Source organism: Sturnira hondurensis, unplaced genomic scaffold, assembly GCF_014824575.4.
Source record: "Sturnira hondurensis isolate 20B ecotype Veracruz unplaced genomic scaffold, ASM1482457v3 Scaffold0023817, whole genome shotgun sequence".
Lineage (NCBI taxonomy): Eukaryota > Metazoa > Chordata > Mammalia > Chiroptera > Phyllostomidae > Sturnira > Sturnira hondurensis.
The window spans coordinates 5,575,648-5,598,772 of NW_028096448.1; the positions used below are offsets into that span (position 1 = coordinate 5,575,648).

The 23,125-nt window shown below is 42.0% G+C and overlaps 1 protein-coding gene across 8 annotated transcripts in view; it reads right to left on the reverse strand.

Annotated features, from left to right (window-relative positions):
* The window catches only part of ATXN1 (ataxin 1), a 391,897-nt gene that overhangs the window by 286,866 nt on the left and 81,906 nt on the right, over positions 1 to 23,125 (reverse strand). For 6 of the 8 annotated variants that reach the window (XR_005065293.1, XM_037037917.1, XM_037037915.1 and 3 more), the window contains one exon: positions 10,358 to 10,482. The exons of 1 other annotated variant lie outside the window; for it this stretch is intronic. The gene's annotated coding sequence lies outside the window, so the exon portion shown is untranslated. Of the gene's footprint in view, positions 1 to 10,357; positions 10,483 to 14,253; positions 14,315 to 23,125 lie in introns of those variants that run through there. One more of the 8 variants, XM_037037923.1, reaches the window with a different exon arrangement.

The following is a 23,125-nucleotide window of genomic DNA, read 5'->3' on the forward strand; positions in this document are numbered from 1 at the left end:
CTCACTACTTTTAATTGTGGCTCATTAAAGATGTAAACAGAAGAAGTATGTTCACCTCCCCTACAGTCCCAGTGCTGCAGTTAAAATTACCATGCTTCTGCTTCCGTGCAGAAAGGAATACTTCTGCTTTGCGTGGGATCACCACAAGTAAAGAGCTATGATTCACTGATTTTCCAACAGCAGACATCACGTTTCTGCCTGTTGTTGGACACAGGCAGGTAGACTGAATGATTCACCCAGAAATCAACCGGAAGAAGAGTAAAACGCAAGTCAGTCAAAAGATGGGATCTAAAAATTTCTGAACTCTTCCAGGAGGCATTACAGAAAGGCAAGCCTGCTTGCAGAAATTCTGCAAGGAATTCAGGCCAAACACAAGCTAAAGCTGAAGTGAGGGAGAAGCCGTTCCAGGAGGGAACATGAATGGGCCCACCAGGAGTTTGGGTTTGTCTAGCAAGTGTCGCTTTCTTCAGTTACTATGAGGACAATTTTCTGTATCTTCTGTTTACCCATACTCTTACAGAACCTAATTTCTTAGGTCAGAATGCATATTATATCTTATTGATAATATTGATACAATGAAGTATTGAACATTAAATGCTCTACATACACACACCAAAAAAAAAGTACACCTGAAACACTGTGTTAAAATTAAGGGCCAGCCACAAAAGGACAAGGATGGCAGGATTGCAGGTACACGTGGTACCTAAAAAAGGAAAACTCAGACTTAGCGTGTAGAGATGACCAGGAGCTGGGAGAGGGAGGGCGGAGGCAGTAGTGTTTATGGGTGCAGAGGTTCTGTTTGGGATACGAAAGAGCCCTGGGAAAGGATAGCACTGACGGTTGCACAACACTGGGAATGTGCTTAATGCCACGGAGTTGGACACTTAGAAATGGTTGAAGTGGTAAATTTTGCATTGTATATATTTACCACAATTGAATATACATGCATATTTAAGAATCATGCTAAGGGCATTTTCAAAGTGGGGTGATGGCTTGATGGCTGGGTCCTCAGGACAGAGTGCGGCCGGCTCAGTGACCCTTCCAGGGTAGCACCCGGTAAGGGGAGGGGCGAGACACTCAGCATGAAAGCAGAGAGAACCGAGTCTGTTCCTGCAACTCGGATACGGCTGCAGGGGAACTGAGTCTCCGAAAATCAGCATCAGCAGAGGTGCCAAATATTTACAAGTCCTGATTTACATGCATTAAGCAGATCTGATATTTTGGAGAATCTTACTGCGCATCAATGTCAGAGGGCAGATAACCCCTCTAAAATTTGTCAGATTAATAAATACAGACTGGGGTTGAATTTACATAAAACGTGCTTTTAGGTTCACTGGTTATGTGGCCTTTGAGAGTTGGAACTGAACTTCCCCTTTCACTCTATGTCATTCCAAATTCCAGGCAGCACTTGGAAGCAAAAGTGCTCTGCCTGTTGCTAAGTGTTTTTTTAGTATAATAAATTTGGTTTCAATCAGGTAGAAGAAGCAAAGTGCTTACCTTAAATATCTAGGATTCTTGCAACGTACTCACTCCCAAACTCTATTTCACTGCGAAGAGCAAGTTCGCTCTGCTCTTGTAAGTGGCTAAGTTGATGGGCTCCTAGAAATGGCCACCTGCCAGCAGTGTCATTTAGAAGGACGCCGATGGTGGGTACAGTTGAAAATCATTTCTTTCCCAGCAACCTCTACAAAGTAGATTAGGTCCTTGTGGAGCTTTAGTTTCTCTGAAAGCAGCCAAGTGCTAGTAAAATGGTCTTAAACCAGGGGAAAAGAACCACCCTCCTAGAGGCTGTAATTCACAAGTGGTCTGACAGTTTGGTAAGACTTAGGGGGCCTGGGAGTCCAGGGTTTGAACACTAGCTTTACTCCTAAAAGTTGTGTAATATTCTTCAGCACCAATAACCTCATCCATTATAATAACATATAATATGAATGTAAAAATTATACTCTTTAAGATTTTTTTGTGAGGATCAGATGAGATGAAACCTGTACAGGCACAAAGGAGTTCGTCTGACTATTATTAGATGAATTAATTAGTTTCCTCTTTAAAAAGAAAAATGTACAAAAAGTCTCTCCCAAGTTGTGTTGAAAGAAGCTTTTAAAATAGACTCTGCCTGTATTCACGGAGGACCGACCTTGCTGAAGGCACACTGCCGCTCCTCCTGAGGAACCGAACGGGTGCACAGCGTGTCTTCAATCTCAGAGAACACCGAGTCTAACAGAGGGACCGGTAAAACGCTGCTAGGTCGGATCATGACCTCTCCCATCCTAAAACCTTCAAGGGCTCTCTGCCTCTTAAGAAAAACTTCCAACCCTTAGTGTGGGATTAGTTCAGTTGCTTTCATCTATAAAATGAGAATAACTATTACCTATTGGGGGGAGCTGTCATCAGAGCTAATTTATGTAAAGCACCAATCACAGAATCCGGTGAAGGTTGCTACTCAATTAACAGCTCAAATTAATTTTTATTATCCTTATTATCAGTAAAGTGACCTGTCTTTTCTCCTGATCTCACATTACTCCATCTCACAAACCTTATGAAATGCTAAGGAGTGATGTGGTGTGTAATGTGTCCAAGACGGTAATCTCTCAATACGTGCTGTTGACTGGCCAATTTGTTAATTCATTAATCTAACAATGGGTCAACTTTTATCTTGATTTTATAGGCAAGAAAACTGAAGGTTGGGCAAAGAACATCATGCAAGAAAAATGGGCAAACCTCAAACTGAAACTCTCTGTTCCAACTTAGGGACTCTAACTAAAACTTTCCCAAACCAGTCCTCAAGCACACAGTGCCCTCTCACCTTTCTTCATCTGCCCCCTTGTCTGGGACTCTCGCCCCATCTTCACCCACCATGCCTCCTCCGAGTGCCCCCCACACATGGCTCCCTCCTCTGTGCCCCCACAGCATTTCCTCCCCTCCCCTAGTCGAGTTCACTCACACGCTTCGCCTTCCCTGAGTGTGAAATCATACATTCGGTTTGAAGGAAGCCACTAAGAATAAAGGCTGGGAAATTTTTATTACAACTGAGTAACTGTCTAAGTGAATACCATGAAAGTGACAAGATAATAACAGCTAACAATTCTTTAAAAAGCTTTACATGCATTAACTCATTTAGTATTTATGACTTTGATACATGCTATTTCATTTTGCCCATTTCATGGGTGGACAAACTGAGAGGCAAAGGTTAAGTAACTTCCTCAAATTGCACAGCTATTAAGTGTCAGATACTATTAGGTCAAAGCTTTGCATTCAAACCTAGGAAGTTTGCCTGAAGAACCTATGCTCTTAAACACAGCATTATACTGTTTTCCAAAAGCCTTATGTAGCAATTCATTATACATGACTAAAAAAATCTGTGACGAATATAACCAGTTTTCTCAGGGCTGGCTTTCAAAACTTTGAAATCCACCAAGGTATTCTGTTCTGAATTTAGATCCTTAAAGTCTCACAAAAAGTTGTCTTCTCCTTTGAAGCCTTCCTAATTGAGGTTCCGCTGCTTACAGACACTTCTGCTTGGGCTAACCAACGCTAGACAGCCTTAGCTAGGCTCCCCCCACGGTATCACTGCAAGGACCCATACTCGAGATCTGCAGAGAGCAGTTGAAGATAAGCATCTGCTACATTGAGAAGCACCCGAAGCAGTAATGAAAACGGCAGTAGTCTATTGCCTTCTTGGGTTTTTGTCACTAGGTGTTCAGGATGCTTTCGATTGCTGGCTCTCACAAAAGAGCAATTCAACAGCCAGTATCTCCTGGTAAATGAACGTCAGTAGTAACCAGAAAAGTTTGCCGCCCCATAGATGGTGCGACAGAGAATAACTAAAGGTGAACTGCAAATCTGCACTTACTCACCTGAGCCACAGTAGATTTCTTATCTTTTAAACAGCCAAAGTGTCAGGCTTATAACTGAATGCAATGCTCAGTACAAAAAAAAAAAGAAATTCAGCAAAGGTTCTTCACTGTGCAAAACAAAGGTCAACTTACACAAAATGCTAAAAAGTGATGTGGTATATAATGTTTCCAAGACAGTAATCAATCAATACATGTTGTTTGACTGACAAATTTGTTAATTCATTAACCTAACAATGGTTCAACTGTTATCTTGATTTTATAGGCAAGAAAACTGAAGGATGGGTAAAGAATATCATGCAAAAAATTGCAAATCATACATTGAAATTCTCTGTTCCAACTTACTGACTCTAACTAAAACATTAATGGGAAAAGTATCATACATATAGAATATATAAGAGAATATATAGTATTAAACAATATGCATTTCATGTCAAAATATTGTTTCAAAAGATGTATAATATGCCTCACACACTGATCACCACAGCATCCCATTCTGAATTCCTGGTTCACAAATGCAAATGACAACATTTGTTAGTGGCGGTCTCACCATGTGATATTAAAAAGCATCCTACTCCTCCCTTTGAAAAGGAAATTTTGAAGATGCCAAATTAATTTTAGAGATGACTTTTCATTTTATTTAAGCCAAGATATTTTTTTCTCCTTTGCTAGTTTAACTAAATAGAATTCTTAGAAATGAAAAAAATAGTAGCCAGTATATTTCTAGATGAGAATAGCCTTTGAGAATTGAAAATGTTACATCAACCCTTTAATGTTATCCAGTCTTGACTTTTTGAAGTTCCTTAAGGAAAAATACTATGTATTCATATTATGTTGCCAGCCCTGGATATATCATTTCTTTAGATTTCTGATTTGGCTGACATGATTTTCCACGACATAACAGAGTTTAAAAAGCAATTTCTAGTAACTTCACAAATGTGACTACTGAGAAATTGAAGTGATTCCACTGGACAGAATTTCTGAATACTAAAGAATTACTCTTGAAGTTTAGTTGAAATGGTCTGACTCTGAATCCAACTATTTTTATAAAAATTGCTTAAACAAAAAAAATCTACTTTTTGTTATTTTTATGAGAGTAATTAATACCAAGCTTATCTGAAAAAATTTAAGTCTTACCTGAGGAATTACTTGTATATTTCTAAATGAGTTCTCTCTTTTCTTATCATGCATAAGAATAAATATGTATTAAGCAATGTTATGCACAGAAATGGGCTTAACACTTGTAATACATACTTTACAATAAACCAGCTTCCACCCTCATGAATCTTCCACAGAAATACCTACATAGACAACAAATACCAACATATAGCGCTAATACAGAGAGAAGGGGCATTTCCTTTAGGCCTCCATGAATGAGGGAGTCGCTTTGTGGAGAAACAGAATTTCATGCAGAAGAATCAACGCGAAGATAGGCACGGTTATTAAAATACACAGTATGTGCAGGAAGAAAAGACGTGTTATGTGGAGACATGGGAGGGACGGGACATGAGATTTAAATGGTAAGCGGATAACGAATTCAGGGTCTAGAATGCCAGGCAAGGAAGATTACACCTGACGTCACAGAGAAGGGAAATCTAACAAAATCCTTCCAATTTTTCCTTTCGCTTCGTCTTCTTCATTCATTACTATGGGAAATACCAATTGTGTATTATTTTTTAAAAGAAGTACTAATCACTCTAATGCTACAAACATCTTCATTTTTGCTTTATTTACTTCTAGTCATCGTTGACAGGCACACATTTTCACTGTCACTTTGCACTCAATGTATATATACAATTTTGAAGTCTGGGTTTTATACCAAGCGTTGTATCGAAACACTTTTCCATACCTCCATGTGCTATGAAGGTTTTTCAGGAATGGTCATAATCCAACCACGCCCTTTCTTCAGGAAAACAGTTCTCAAGACAGTAGGATGAATGGAACACAGGAAGGAAAAGCGTAAAGCAAGCAGCTTCTGTTGGAAGTGGCAGCAGTGGTCCAAGCAAGTGATGTAATGGACTGAAAGAGAACAGGGCAAGGGGTGGAAGAAGAGCGAGTAGAATAAGGTATTTGACAGGTAAAAGCACAGCATGGGATCAGGGGATGAACTACACAGGAAGTTCTCTTCCTGGAAGAAACAGGATCAGGTGTCCGGCTGACCCTGTTTCTGTAAATAAGGGACCTGGAAAGGGAGACAGGAGAGTGACAGCACAGGGTTGGCCCCACGTTAAAGGCACCTATATGATAGCCAACTAAAGCCTTCTGGGGGGAAGTTGGAAGCTGGTGATCTTGACTCAGAAGAGAAAGAGAGAGCAAGTTAGTCCCTAGAGCAGAATCGGTAACAATGCAGTGATGTAATGATGCCTTAGGGGACGGCATGTTCAGTAGCCAACACTGGTGAGTTTCTTTCAGTTTTCACTCAGTGTACAAAAGTGGCATCGTAATTCTAATTTACTTTGATGCACAGCGATCACCTCCCTTCAAAGCACTCAAGTTGTCACCAAGGAAAGGAACCTTCCAAGTAAATCAACATCTGTTTTGATGATGCCTGTTCTAAGACAATGCGCTGCATTTCCTGAGCCAGTGTGGTTTTACTCACAGTTACACCGAACCGCATAGCTCCTCTGAAGGACTGATGCAATTATTAGCCCGTGATAGCATCAGCAAAGAGAGCGAGTTATAACGCATTTCACAGAAGGCATGCTTGGTACTGCTTTACGGAAGACAGGCTTAGGTACATGATAGGCATCTGACTCCTCTAAGCTAGAAAGCACTTAAAGAGCTTTCTAATGATGGTCTTCCTGGAAGATACAGGACTGGGTCTTTTCTCATTTATATCTGCCTTCCAAAAACAGTGCCTATAATTTAGGTGACTATTTGAAAACCTTGCAGTTCTCAAGGATGCCTCACGGTAAACAGCACTAGGGACAATATTTCTAACCAGACAGATGCTCTCTTAGAGCCAATTTTTCTCTCTGCCAACCACGGATGGCTACTTCTAAGAAAACACTAGCCATACAAGGCTAAAGACCTCCAGAAAAGCAATGCCAGCATCTGGTATTTTGCTAAAATTCTGTGCTTTCTAATTTCTTTCATTCCGTCCCTCGTTATTCTTCTGCCTTAAAGCCTTTAACAAAGCCTCAAAGACACACATCAATAACTGTACCCAGGGGAGGTGGTACTGGCTGGGGTACAGCGGGGAGGAGAGAACTGCAGACACTTGTAATGGCACAACAATAAAGACATTTAAAAAATAACTGTACCTTTCTCTCCCACAGTGGCTAGCCTGGGCACCTGCCTCCTGCATCACCCACAGCCCTCTGCCCACCCACCTGACTGGAGGAAGCTATGCAGAGGAAAACCTAGTCAGGACTCCATGAAGCACATGCTAAAAAGCCTCTTTTGCCCTTAACCACTGCTTTGGGAAGCGTGCAATTTTTCCTTCCCGTAGCTGAGAACATAAGGAAAAGCTTATCCCCAATTCACTCGGTTACACCTTTCTGCTACCTCCGATGGTCAAAATTCGATACGGACCCAGAAGATGCTTTTCTGTCACTGAATAAATGTGCTTTTTACCTCACACTTAATTCAGGATCGGCTCAGCTGCTCTAAGTAAAACTACTGAGAAGCATGAGTCAAAAAAAGTTGCAAAAATAAGGTCAAATGCTTTTGGCCAAGGTTACCTCAACAGCTAATAAATGTCCAGATTACCCCACTTGTTCCTTTACAGGCTGGCTAGGCTTCTGTGAGTTCTTCTCTTTGCTTTCTACCTTGAACTAACTACCAGGGCTGCGCCCACCAGCAAGAGCATTCAGGAGTTGCACCAGAGGCAGCAACACCCTGCAAATCTGCCAGGCTCGTCCTTGGTGGGGGAGGAGAGGATGGAGTCACGTGTCACCACTACAGCCTGCTAACATCAGGGTCAAATCCTGAATCTGCCACTGCCCCATGGGTGCTTTGATGTGTGCCCAGTACAACTTAACTTTACCCCTTTCCGCAGTGCAACTGCTCAGCTGCCACCAAAATTGACCACCTGTGAACCCTAACAGCTGAAAGAAAGATCATTCAAACAATCAGCCAAGGGCAGCAGGTGTGGCTTGGGGAGCCAAGGATAGAGCTGCTAGGTCACCACGGTGCTGCCCCACCCTCAGATCTGTCTCCTGTCCTGCTGCTCCAGACAAGCTCTCGGTACCTGCTCTTCCTGCTCTATGGGCCTTAAGCATGGACTGCGCCACTGTGGAGGACAGTCAGCCTCAGTTGGCGAAGAGAAAGAGACATGAAAGAGTCTCGGACCTGGGGGAACACTACATATTTAGACAGGACGGGGTTTTTAAGGGTCCAGAGAATATGCTGGCTCCACATGCTGAATGAAAGACGAGGCAACTAAAGAGTGAATACAACCATCATGGTTAGATGCTGCTCAGATCAACAAGAAAGTGTTTCCTGGGCACCTAGAATGTGCTGAGACCTAGGCCCTATGCTGTGGGTGGGGAGGCAGTGAGGAGAGTGAAGAAGCAGACTCAGACAGTTGTCAAGCAAACCTCAGTGTGCAAAAGAGGTATCTGTGGTCGGTGAGTTTCTTAGGCTCAACATCCCCAGTGACTGACTCATCGAGCCCGGTGTTGCTGAATCTGCAACTTTAATACATACATCCAGGTGATTCTGATCAGGAGAACCTGGAGCTAGACTGCTTTTGAGAAACACTAGGCAATGATCAGATTCCTGCCCTCCAGCAGTCTGCAGCCCAGATGAGGTGATGCCAACCACCCATAAAGCAATGCAGAGCCATGTACCCTTTTATGATGCTGGCCCCATATGTTACAGGAGTTCATCAGGAGAGGCGGGCAGTGAAGTCTTGAGCATTCAGAAAAGACTTTGTGAATGAGAGCCAGGCTTAGTGGACAGACAGAACTTGGACAGGTGGAGAGAGCCTCATGCTCTTAACCAGACCTCCTGATTCAGTGTGACAGGGTGACTATGCCACACAGCATAAGTGAAGATCAAGACACAGGAGCGGGTTCCCACTATGAACAGGTAGAGAGGCTCCACGAGTTGACTGCAAGGAGGACAGTGTTACCAGGAGGATCAGAAAACTGGCATTTCCAGATAACACCATTTGCATTTTCATTCTGCCGCATTCATGTGGTTTCCTGCACTTCATAATTTAACATTTGTAAGAGAAAAAAATAAATGCTGTTATGAAACCCAAATAATGCAGCACTCTGAGGCAAACAGCCCACTGCTAACAAGAGTGACATCTGAGCATCATTGAAAGTGCCATTCACAGCACTGCTTCAGAAAATGGATGTTTAGTAAGAAAGGAAAATAAGTGAAGTTCAATGTAAAACAAGGTTTGGGGCTCTATGGGGCTCATGGACTGGCAGGTAACCCATAACATAGTGAGAGCAAACACAGAAGGAAAAAGGTCACCGGCAGAAAAAGAAAGGACAGTAATTCAAAAGAAACCCATCTCATATATATGAATACTATATCCACATAACACTGCTACAAGGAACAGGTGATCTACCACACAGTGCAAGGCCTGCTTGGCCAAAGGCCTGGTTCATAAGACTGGTGCCAGCAGGCCAAAGGGACTCCCGCTGCCTGACCCTTTCCTCCACGCTGGGTAATCAAATAAGCCCCTCTGCAAATGATGACCAGCCAGGGGCACGGGAGAAACTCTGCTGAGCAAAAATCAAATGGCATGATTACTTATGCCATGAATGAATTTCACTAGAGTGGACTGTTGAATTTTAAATTTGCGTACGACCATGGTGATAGAGGTTATGTCCTGGTGTTTTTAGAGGTGACTCATTCCAAAAGGATGAGTAAGTTGCCTGAGGTCACCAGAATAGGTGGGCAGAATCGGACTTCCATCTGAAGACTTGTTTCCAAAAAATACAATGGGCTAGGCTGACAAAGCTTTCTTGGAAGTCCACATTATTTTGGTGTGTAGTGTAGAATTGTTTATTTACAGTTTAGAACATGTAAATTTCACTCCAAAGCAAGATTATCATTCAGGGCACTGCGCTTGGTTAAAAGGGGCTCAATGAACATTTGTTGAATAGGACTTGGAAACTCCCAATTTGTGCCTCTCACCTTTGGCCACCCCAATACTTCATTACCGGATCACCAATGTGCCATCGGATCGAACTTGCTGTCCCTTGTGGGATGAATACCTCAGGCTCTCAGCTCAAATGAAGTATCTAGAAATGTAGTTAGTTGTTTGTGTGTTTGGTTGTTTGGGGTTTTTTTTCTCTTTTTTGGTCTTTTTCTAATGACAAATGCATTCTACGCAGATCCTATTATTCTGCGCATGTGAGAAACAAACACAACTAAGTAAATTTGGTTGCTCTCCATCACTAGAGCCAAGTTTTCTCTAACATCTTGTTGCTTGGTTAGTAGAGAAATAGCCGCTCACTTGAATAAGATGTCCTGGGGCACCAAATAAATGATGACTGACAAAATTTGAGGCTAATGCATGCCCAGTCCTTCAGACAACTTACCCCAAACCACTTGTGTTTCAAGACCAGTCATGCAGGCTGAAGTCCACACTTTCTCTCTTGCTCATGGTCTGTAGCAGCACTACTTTGGAGGCCTCAAAATAACTCTTTCATTTTGCCCCAATATGCTGCAGTAAGACAAAACAAAACACCAAGTCAGAATGAAAATGCCACTTTAGGCAGTCAGTTGATATTCAGGGGGAAATCCCTGGCTTTTGTCCGATGTATATTTTATAACCTCAAACAAGCGTGGTAATTACCAGAACGAAGCTATCGCACCAGCGATCTACAGATGGCACCCTAACTACCGGGCCGGGGCACAGAGAAGAAACAGAGCCACGTCGGGGTAGGTACTGCCCCTAGAAAATGATAAAGCACACCAGTGCCAACGTGCTTGCAAAAGTTCACGTTAACTACTTGAAATAAATAATGGATTTGTTATGTGTAAATAATAGAAGATACTGAAATGCAGCTCACTGATGGTAGAAAGTAGATAAAGTTTCAACTCAAATTAAGATCCATCTGATTCTGCCCACTAAACTCAGATTAACTGAACTATCATACATATTTTTAAATAAAGCGCCACTGGGATTGGACAAAACAAACAAAGTACACAAGAGAAGAGATTTTCCATTTGGCACTACAAACAAGTAATTGATGGGCTTTTGCTCTGGCTCTTGATAAATCTTGAGGAAGACCTTCTCCGCCCAAACTGGAAAGCAGCATTTACTTCACCCACTGACTTGGAAACGAAGGGTTAAAATCTGCATGCCTCTTCACCCCTACTCGAAGCAGCTGAGAAAGCCTACACATTAGAGCTTTGTGTGACAAGTTCTGTGTGTGATAAGAGCTGCTCTGAAAAGTTCTCTTCGGCCTTGTGAGCTTAAAAAACCCTCACTTGTCTCCGGGGCTCTTCTAGCTTCTTCTGATGCTTAGTCAAATCCACCCCACTGTTTGTTTTTTAACAGCGGCCATTTGAGAGCCTGGAAAAGGTCTTCAAAAGATGTTTGCATCCTCCTTTTAGCCTATTTTGAGCTCTTCCTCGTCTATTTAGAAAGCCCATTGGAAGGCTGTCACCCAGCACTGTGACTACGGGACCGCTTCCTATTCGTAACTCTAAGCTCTGCAACCATCTCCAAGGTCGGGAGGCAGTCCCCAAAGATCGCATCCTCAGAGGACCACGCTGTAACAGAGGGTATGCTTTGGTGCCTCGCCACGTTGCTATGAGAATAACCAATTCCTTGAAATGCTACTGAAGCTTCTACTTTATATAATACTCAACAAGTTTTAGAAGGCCTTTGAGGGGTTGTCTCTCTCTGTGGTTAAGTTCATGTCAGCACTTAAAACTTTGGAGGGGGAGAAAGCTGCTTTTGGTTAATGTTTAAACAAGTGAGTTGAGATTAAGGCCATTACATGTTCGGTCTGGCTGGAAGAGCGACTGCGTGGAAACGGCAGCCTTGTTTTGTTCCTTGATGCTATCAAACCCACCGAAAGTGGGGGGAGGGGCTTATAACGATTTTATTAGTTGTCTGAGCACTTCTCATGAAAAGTAGCTCAGCTCCCACTCAAATGTGTAACAGTAACATATTGATAGAATCAACATCAGCCAGGAAGTTCAAAGCACGATAAACTGTCCTTAGTTTGCCATTTTGGTAAAAACAGAATTTGGAGAGTGGAGGATGATTTAAGCAAGCCCACTGTGACTTACTAGCTGGTATCAATCTTGTTTTACTAAAAATAAGTAGTTGCATTTCTCTTCTATGTTACCTGTTATCTTGGCATTCTAGAATAGGAAGGGTCTTTGTCATCTAGTCCAAAATTCTTCTGCAAATAAAGCTGCTGGCCCAGAGGGGTTGATGGACCTCTTTAAGTCACACAGCAAGTTAATCTGTGCCTTGACTAGACTCTGGGTTTAATCGCTTATGCTCAGTGACTCCTACTGAACGTAATGTCATTGAACAGAATGGAAGGTGGTGTTGGTCTGAGAAGTTAACCAGAAGCACAATACTTCTGCACAGTATTGAAAACTCTTTCTCTCTTTTTCTGTTTTGTTTTTGCCCTAAAGAAAGAAATTCATCTTTGGATTATATTCTTGTCACCAAGTGGAGCAAAATCTATCTGGGAGAGGCAGAATGGCTCCATTTTTAGCTCAGGGCCCTTCACTGGCTGCCAAAGTTTGATGCCCAGAGGAGCGAGGCTTACACTATTTGTAGAGGAGGAAAAAAAAATAAGAACTCATCTAAGTGACAGGATTTTCCATTCTAACGCCTGTAGAGATGAAGGACTTGGAAGTGATTCATTTTGTGATTTGTAGCTGACCCTCAATTACACATAGTTCCACAAAAATGAGACAACGTTTTATCAAACAGAAACCACTGAAAATTCTACACACCTCATTTTAAGCAAGAATTTCAATATACTTCCCTTCTTCGGCAAACTTTTCAGCAGCAGTGCTCAGAACCAATGAAACAAACTGGCTTGAGTTCACTTTCCTTCGCCTACCCATTCTTGTCTGCCAGTCGAAGTTATAAATAGAGATAAGACCAAAGGTCCAGAAAGGAGACGAGAACACGAGGGGCCCGCTGCATTGGCAGATGGGCCTGAATGCTGGAAGTTACCATAGAAGCAAGGATGTCCCACCAGATGATATCCTCACAGGGTTTTTACAGTTTATAAGATTTCTGTGATAGCCTTCTGAACAGTTATAAGCAGCAGCAGCAGCAGCAAAGTACAGTATATCAGCATACCTCAGAAACAATGGATTAAAAATCATGAGATTTTCTCTGTTTCAGTTTTAGTTTTAGATTTGACTGGATTTTTAAATATAAGTCACAATCTACTAAGAAGAACTAATTCTTTATCTCTCAAATAAAAAGACAGAAAATACTCCCCATAATTGATGATTATAAATTTCAAATTGTTTTTATATGTATTTGAGTATATCACATCAAATAAAATCCATAAAAATACCACTGCATCTTATGTGATCCATTAAGCATATCTTTACTCTACAATTCAACACCAAGCAGAGGCTGCCCAGGACAAGATGAACAGGCTCCTGCAGAGAACCACCCCAGGGAGGGAGGGATGTTCCACTCCATATGCAGTGCTGGGGAGGCTAGCTCCTCGCTCGAAAGATTCAGATCGCTATCTTATACCATTCAGAAAGTAAAGTCTTGACAAGTTAAATAAATAAACATGTAAATATGTACTTATGCCACCATACATATTATTTATTATACCGCATATCTACATCACTGTATACAAAATACAGAAAAATAATTTTATGATCCTGAAAGGCCTTGTAAGCCATTGTAGAGACTCTGGCTTTTTACTCTTTTTTTAAAAATTTTTTAACATTTTTTTTAAGATTTTATTTATTTATTTATCTTTAGAGAGGAAAAAGAGAGGGAGAGAAACATCAATGTATGGTTGCCTTTTGTGCGTCCGCTGCTGGGAGTTAGCCTGCAAGGAACGGGCCTGCAACCCAGGCATGTGCCCTGACTGGGAATCGAACCGCGATCATCTGGTTCGCAGGCCCGCGCTCAATCCACTGAGCTACGCCAGCCAGGGCCCCTGGCTTTTTACTCTTAAGTAAAATGGGCAGACTCTAAGGAGTTGTGAATGGAGTAGTAGAATGACCTGCCCAGCGTTTAGGGGATCACTTTGCCTGCTGAGTGAAGAACAGCCTGGACAAGGTTGAAAACAGAGCCCATCACACTTCTGCAAAAAAAGTGGGCAAAAGTGGTGACGCTGGGGGAAAGAGGCAGTGAGAGCTGGGTAAGATGCAGGGTGTATTTTCAAAGTTAAGTGGACAAGTGGGAAAGAGAAAGAAGAGCACTAAAACTATGCCTCCAAGTTTTTGATGCTATCATCTCTAAAAAGGAGTAGCCACTCACCAAGTTGGAGAAGACTAGGGGAGAAGTAAGTATCTGGGAGCTCCATTTCTCCATGTTAAGTTTAAGATGCCTGTTACACATCCTACAGAGATATCAAATAGATGGATATGTAGGTCTGGAGTCCACAGACACGTGGGTAGTAGATGTAAGTTAAAGCAGGAGTTGTCAGAGGCAGCCTCCAAGATGGCTCCCAGTGACCCCACCTCTTGGTATTCATGCCCTAATCCAGTCCTTTCTCCTTGAGTGCACACTGAAGTTCATGACTTGCATCTAGCAAACAGGGTGCAGCAGAGGTAATGAGATGTCGCTGCCAAGACTGGATTACAAAAAGACTGTGGCTTCTATCATAGGTTCCCTCTTTCATTTTCTCCTGGATTAGTCACTGTGAGGGGAGCCGATGACCAGGCTGCGAGGGACACCGCGGTCTGCTAGTTTCCATGTGAGTGAGCTTGGCCGTCCTTCAGACGTGTTTGACCACAGTTTCACAAAAGGCCTGGAGCCAGAGACGCCCACCCAAAGTGTGCCCTGACGCCTACTCACAGAAACTGTGACATAATAAATATTTGTTGTTTTAAGTCATCAAGTTGTGGGGATAACCTGTTACACGTCAATAGATAACCAATACAGTTACAATGTGCAAGGCACTATTCAAGCAATTTTATGTGACTTTTTTACAGTTGGAAAAAATGGGTCACAAAAAGTTACATAATCCCCCGATACCATACACATGCAGTAGAAATAGGAATCAGACTCAGGCTCTTAACTCCATGGCAAGACTCCTCTAAGAATAAACTTCTCTCCTACTTCGGATGTGTGTACCTAGATTTTGACTTCCCACTGCAGAAAGGGCTCATACCACACAGTTATACAAACAGTGGCCCTTTTGTGCATCTTCACCAAAGTTCTTAACTTGCCATGTAGCTCTACAGTTCTTCTATTTTTTTAAATTTTAATTTATTTATGTATCTTTAGAGGGGAAAGAGAGAGGGAGAGAAACATCAATGTATGGTTGCCTTTCGTGCATCCCCTGCTGGGAGTTGGCCTGCAGGGAACCTGCCTGCAACCCAGGCACGTGCCCTGACTGGGAATCGAACCACGATCCACTGGTTCGCAGGCCCGTGCTCAATCCACTGAGCTACACCAGCCAGGGCCAGTTCTTCTATTTTTGATAGCCTGAATATACTACAATCTACATTAAACTGTCAAAGAAGATGGAAAGGTGGACTCTAGCAGTCTGGTTCCCTCATTGCAGTCTGGCTAACCTGGCTGACTAATTATGCTCTAATACTGAATGACCTTTTGCACATGTAAAGAGTTCTCCTTAAAGTCACTCAGTGCTTTAAAAAACAAACAAACAAGATGTTGAAGAAGATAGCCACAGTAATTTCTGCTTGAATTTTTTTTAAATGATAAGGGAAAAGAAATTTTTAGTTGGCAATAGAAAGTCACCAAGGAGTCAAACAATATTTTCTTTTTAAGTAGGAACTGGCATGACCAAAACATTAAAAAACAAATGTTTTTGAACTATATAAAATACAATGACCACTGTCCCTTTAATTATTGTAACAAATTTAAATTTTCACCATTCTCTGCCTGACGGAGACACACTAAACACAGAAAACGAAAGAAATGACCTCTGTACTTCCACCTCGAGACGACTTGAGAAGGGCATTGTTGTCAGGAAGGAACCGGCGGTGATCACTTTATGACCGTATTTTGCAGGAAGGGAATGCCCACCACGTAGCACTCGGGAACAAGTCCTTCATCCACTCAGTGGAATGCTTTTGCTTTACTTGTTTGGATTATGCCCACAACCAATGGAAACCAAAGGACTGGAAAGAATCGTTAAAAAAAAAAGATACAACAAAATCCACTGCCATTTATAAAGCTTTCTGTTGCAAAAAGCAACTGTGTTTTATAAAGGCATATGATGCATCACTGAAGGTATTTTTTGCCATTTAAAAATACCAAACGGTAGTAATAGCTCCAACGCTAGGCTGTTAGGACTTAACCTGCAATTTCGGCAACTAGTGTGGGATGGGATCACTTTGTTTTATGACACAAGGAGCAGATGCTACTCATTAACACACAAAAATGTCTAAAACAGAGTTTTCAAAACATGAGTTTGGAAACATAAGTAAAAACAGCTTTGAAGATTATAAGCAAAATAGTATATGATGAAATATGAGTGGTTTTCTTTTTAAAAAGAGAGTTAGGTCAGCTGGTAAACATTTATGGGCCGCCCTCTACATAAAGCATGGATTTGAAAAAAGTGCCTGCTAAACCTTGCTTTTTATTTTCGAAAAATAGGGAGAGAGTAACATCTATCGCATGTTAGCTAGTGTGTTCCATTGGATGCTACGGTCCACTGTGGAACACTGTGTTACGCTAAAAATAAAAGGAGGGTTAAAAAGGTTGAAATAAATATAGGAAACATTTTTAAGGGCCTTTGATGTGTGAATATGTATTGCAAATCTCTAAGGGGGAAGAAGAGTATGCATTTTGGCCCAAAATATACTTGATCACAGAACACTCTCCCAAAGACATAAGCAACCAGTAGACATGCATTGACCAGAATGTACCCTCATAAACCTCACACTAAGCCAGAGGGTCCCTGACTTTTCCAACCCACGTCCTCTTCACCCATCTAAAATGTACTGAGGACCCCAAAGAACTTTTTGTTAGGCGGACTATCTTTAACAATATCTACTGTACCAGACATGAGAATTTTAAAATATGTATAATTCACTTAATACAAATAATAATTAAATCCACTGCGTGTTATCAATACATAAAATGGCATCTCCTTCTGAAAACACTGAATACATTTTTCAAAACAAAAAGATTAGTGAAAAGAATGACACATTTAAATTTTCACAAATCTCTTTCATACTTGGCTTAATGGAAAACAGTTAAATTCTCAAATGTGTCTCTAAATTCAACTTGCTGTGATACATTGTCTGAAGTATAGGGAGAAAGTGTGGACTTCATTCTCAACTAATAGTGGAAATTCTTTCATATTACACCCAAACTTGACAACTGGTAGTTTCTTAAAGGACAGGGCCATTTGGAATCTGAAATATATCAGTAAGCTCTTTGCAATCTTTTATGTTAAAATTCTTTGGTTTATCTTGCAATTTGGACAAATTTTGTTAACAGCAAGTACAGGTCATCTAGAAAATAATACGAGTTCACTGAGTTACGCATATCTTCCAAATAAAGACACATTTCACTAGATGTCATCACACATTATTTCACCTCTGAAAAGCTGCACTTGTGAGAGCATGGGAATGAAACAGGTAAATAATGGCTCAGGACTGTGATAGAAATAATTTCGACCTTGCAACCCACCCCTCACCTGCCCAAGGAGTCTTGGGGGTTCTCAGAATAAGAACTGCCAACAAAGCAGACTCCCCAAGTTCTACAGACCCCTCCCAGCAGTAAGAGCACAAAACTGAGTTTCCTTCCTGCCCTTGGCTGATCCCCGTCTAGCCGGCCCAAGCTCTCCAGCGACCTTTGGGTTCAACCTGACAAGGGCTGTTTACCCAGGCTGCCCATGGCCATGACACAAACCGTGAAGGGACAGTAGGACAGGGTTAGCTGTGAAGAAAACATTTGTTTGCTTGGATTCTACCAGGTAAGAATCGATGAGAGGTGTATGTTTTAGACTTCCTTAGCAAACTCTTTGTTCAACCTAGGCTTTAATAATCTAGTAAGGGTTTAACTGAAGACAAGAATTTTTTAAGTATGCTGACACAGATTCAAAAAAGCCTACTTCATGCAATCAGTTAATGAAGTAACTATATCATTATAAACCACTAACTATTTAAAAACTAGAGAGAACTACTAAACAACACTGGTTAACTTTGGTGTTAATGTACATATACAATAATATACTAATGAGAGTTTTAATATTTGAGTATTAAATGCTCAAATTACATTATCTCCTTGAGCCTTAGAACCAACCATCCCAAAAGGTGATCACTTTCACTAAACTATTTTTGATAAATGAAGAAACGGAGGTGGATAAAACTAGATAACGTACTCAAGTGACACTCATTACCTACAGTCCCATGTCCCACTCAAGTGTTCTGTATATTTCTGCTTTCAACTTGAATGCTACAACCTGACATGGAGCCTTCTAATGAATATTATAAGGTCTGTGACCCAGAGACTACAGAATACGCTAGCTCATTCTACTGGCATCATAATTACTCTTTGAAAAATTATGCTACATACTTCGCGTCAACCAGTAGAGTCTAATGTCAAGTGATAATAACAATGACCCTATACTTTTTGAAACTCATCAGGTATTTCAGTCTCCTAGGAAACTCCCCTTTCTCTCAGACAAACAAAATAACCTGGGGGCCGTGCACTGGCCGGAGACATGGCTAGGAGTGAACCTGCTTTATTTACCACGCCAAACACCTGTGCCAAAGTTGAGACAGGAGAGCCACCGTAATGGCTCATACCTAATTACTGAAACAAACTCTTAGCTTAAACGTTGGATTCCCACGTGTGAGCTCCATCCCTGGATTTGCAGAACCCTGCAGACTGCATCCTTCCCTTGACACTTAACACCCTGATCTTAACCTTCTTTGCATATTGCATTCTTGGTGGAAATTTCAACAACCACAAAGGTGGGGAAAAGGGTGTGTCACCTATTGACTTCTTAGTCATATTTCCTGACGTTGCCATTTTAGTACATTTAAAATATTTACTTATGGCAACACTTAAGTAATTATAGTTTATGAAGCACTGTTCTCTTTTTCTATCTTGGTAGACCCCTCAGTGTGCCGTGCCACAAAGGAAAGCCCTCTGAATCACTGTCATAACTTAGGGAAAGGCTGGTGTTCTTGGTTGGTGAACACCAAACTTCTCCCATGGCTCTTAAAATCTGAGGTGAGCCATCTGAGGCTGGCAATGTTTTAAAAACTGCCTCTCCCATTACACACTGGGACACCGCCATACTAGCACTTTCCTTTCGTTTCCATCCATTTTCACATCGGTGTGGCCCCACACACCTGTTCTCCCTTCCAAGTATCTGACACCCCAGACCACCCACATGAAACTTAAAGTGCCACAAGCTGAGACCTCAACCAAGAATCGTGGACAGCAGTGCAGCAATGCTAGGTGATAAGAGACCGTGGGGTCCCATTGCTTTAATGGATCCACCACGCCTGACCTCACTGAGTTGCCCACACTGGAAACACCAGAACCAATACCTCTGCATTCCCCCTTACTCCACAAGTCAGCTGGTCCCCAATCCCATCCCGTCTAATTGCTGGTTGTTCTACTTGAATCCTTTCCCTTCCACCCTCCAGCACTACTGCCTCTACTCTCGCCCACCTCTCCTGCCTTCCCACCTAGATGCCGGAATGTTCTCTCAACCGGTCAGTCAACTCTCCAGACGGCCACCAGAGCTGTCTCCAGGAAACACAGATCCCTGACTCCACCCCCTGAACTGAAACCATGGAGGACTACAGGAAAAACACTGGTAAATTACACTTAGAGATCCCAGCAGCCTTCCTTCCCCTGTTGTTGTCAATGGGCAAGAAAGAAGAGAGCTGGAGAAAATTGATGTGAAGAACTATGAAAAGGATCAGGAACAAACACTTCATTCACAGATTTCCGAGTTTGCTTGGCTCATCTGTACTTTGGGTCCATTTTTTAAAAAACTCAGTATGACTTTTAATCATTAAAAATAATCCTAGAAGCATGTCCTCTTATGCACTGCCAAGCTGCATTGATGCATTTCATTACTGCTTGAAAGGCCACATATTAAAAGCACTACTAGAAGTCAAGCTAAAGAAAATAAAATGATTTGGGATATTTTTTAAAGCAGTTACTAAAACAGAAACAAATGTTATTTTTAATCTCTGGCTCACTGTAAACTGACGAGATATGAATATGAATTTCACCAAGTAATGCATAATAGCTGCTTCTGCTCACCATAGCCACACACCAACCACTCGATGTTGAATTGCACTTGGACATTCCATGTGGAGCACGCCATCTAGATTACAAGCCCTCCCCATCCACATGGGTTTACTCTGGCCAGTTTTTGATATGACATCAAAAAAAGCGTAAACTTTAGTTTTATAAAAGTCATTGCAAAGTTTCACATTCCTACACAAGTAAGGGACAATATCTGAGAAACTAAGCGGATAATCTAATTGCCTGCATATTAGCCCGGTCACCACCACACTCATTGAATAATATATGCTTTGGTAATAAATTCTGCCAGCTGTTTGTCTGGAGTAAAAAGTGCCTGATAAGGACCCTCCTGCCCTCGGGAGGGTCCAAGGGCAGAAGGGTCCGTGTGCCCCCGGGGGGAGGGGAAGCACAAGCAAACGCCACAGCTCGCAGCGAAGCGCTGCGGGTGCCGGGGGAGGGCGTCATGGCAGATGCCACAGGTGGGCAGGAATTCTGACTCCTGAGTGTCTATTCCTAGAATGGAAGTCCCAGGCAAAGACCAAATTAGTCCGTTTGTTTCTAGAGTTACTATGTATTGAGCGAATTTGAGGTGTTAAGAAATTCATCAGTGTTACCTCTGAGCTTCCAAACAAACCTGTAATGCTAGTCTGGTTAGAACTGATTTCAAAAGAACTCAGAGAGTCGGTGACGTTTCCAACAGTCATTAGCTTCTGCTGAACATCACTCAGCCAAAGTCGTCTCCGCATCAAGACGACAATTACCTAATCACACGGAGGAGATGACAATCTCAACAGGAACAATCAAGGCTCAAAATCACTATGTATTTTGAGTGCGTATGGCTTAATATAACAAGGATTAGAATATGCCAAAAATAAATCACTTTCCCTCAAATTTAATTGGAATGACAAGATTGTCAAAAACATAATATACTTATTTACTCTGTCCTCTGATATCAGTATTATGCAATGGTTTCATTTTACACTAAATTATTCAAATATGTCTTTAGTTGAAACATTTAAAAATACGTCTTTATTTGTTTTATTTCTCAAAGTCTGATCCATGAACATTTTATGTTGGATGCACCATAGGAAAGTGTTCATTCAACATGAAAGCCCCGAGCCCCGCCCCACTTAGGGCCCAGGAATCTGAATGTTCGACAAGCCTTCGCCGTACCCCCAAAGTGAACAGTAAGTAGTTGCACATTCAAATTTTTGAATCCCTCGTCTGGAGTTTCCTCCCCCTTGTTTTCTCTTTTATTGGAATGTGTCTTTGCCAATTTTAACAATTACTTTTAACATCCTTCACATGTTTTCGGTGTCACACTGTATCAACTAAAAGAAAAGCTGCTTCCAAAACACTGAAACTGTACCACTGAAAACAGGAATATTTCAAACCAATTTTACTACCCTTCTTTTTTCTCTCAGCACAGATCAAGTCAGTGAAAAGCAGTGCTGGTAAATGTGTGGGCTTCTAGGGCAGGCAGAATAATCCTCCACCCCGAAAATGTCCACGCCCTAATACCCATAACCTGGAAAAGAGGATTTCACAGGTGTGATTCAATCACAAGCCCTGAGATGGGAAGTCTGTGCAGGTGAGGCCACTGGAACCAAAGAGTAGAGGACGGAGGCACAAGGACTGTGTCAAAGGGAGATGTGACTATGGGGGGGAGTTCCAGGGAGGTACAACACTGGCTATAACGTTCACCTTTAACACAAAGGCCATGGTGCACATACTTTTCAGTCTTCCGAGGCACATGCAGACAGGATCCCAAATATTCGTTTCAATGCAAATGGGGCATGGCTCGAATGGTTAATTTTCAAACAACACTCTCCTTATTCTGCTCTTCCCACTCAGATCTGCAGCTTACCTTCTCACCTGCCACCAACACAGAGTAGATTATCGCTTTGGAAACTACAGTCAACTCCAGCACTCCTGACATTTTGGACCATGTAATTCTTCTGTTGTGGGGACTGTTCTGTGCATTGTAGGACTCTCTGCGCCTACCTGGTCTCCACCCACTATATGCCAGTAGCAATTACTCCCTCTCCTGCTGTGACAACCAGTGATGCCTCTAGACATTGGCAAATATCCTCTGCAGTGGGGGGAATGGCCTGGGCTGAGACCCACCCATCTGAGACATTCATCAGTTTCCCTAGCAATCAACATGCTGCTCTCTCCCTAAGTTCCTCCAGTAGAGGGAGAAGCCTCGGACATGTGTGTATATACGAGTATGCTCTTACATTGCATCTGGTCTTACTCAAAGTAGCTGCCTGTGAACTTAGTATGTTTGGCATTTTAAAACAGCTCTAAGTCAAAACCCAACCACAGGTTGTTTTTTTTTTAACGGCCCCGCTACACTGATCCCCAGGCAACAGAAACACGGCCTTTCCACAGTGACCCACAACCTAACCCTGCCAAGGAGCTCACAATCCATTCTGCCGCTGAACAGGCCAGAGCTTGCAATTTGACTGTTACCAAGATCTTCCTAAAGCTGTCTGCAACCTCATTACCTAGGCGTCATTACTAAAAACCTTTTCAATCAGGTTTAACACAGTGTGGACCAAATTTGCAGATGGTCAGCTGAAAGCCTGCCTTTGATAACAGAACAGATGTTTTGGAGTCAGATGCGGGGGACACAGCCACTGCCCTGGAACAAGAAATCAGTCTACTGGAGAAACAATCATTCCTTCAACAAGTTATCCCTAAGAAAATGACTTAAAGATATTAAAGAATCCTGTTTATAGATTTCTTAAGTCTGCGCAAACTCTGCAATTGAATCTCAAAACAAGAGTAAAATGGCAACGTAGCTCCTTTTACTAAAATCTTACAACTATAGTTTCCAAGATTGGATGTTAAATTCATAAAATCACAACTTGTCTCATGAAAAGCTACAGCTGAACTGAGCCCTATGCAGTCTCTGGATGGAGGCGGTTGT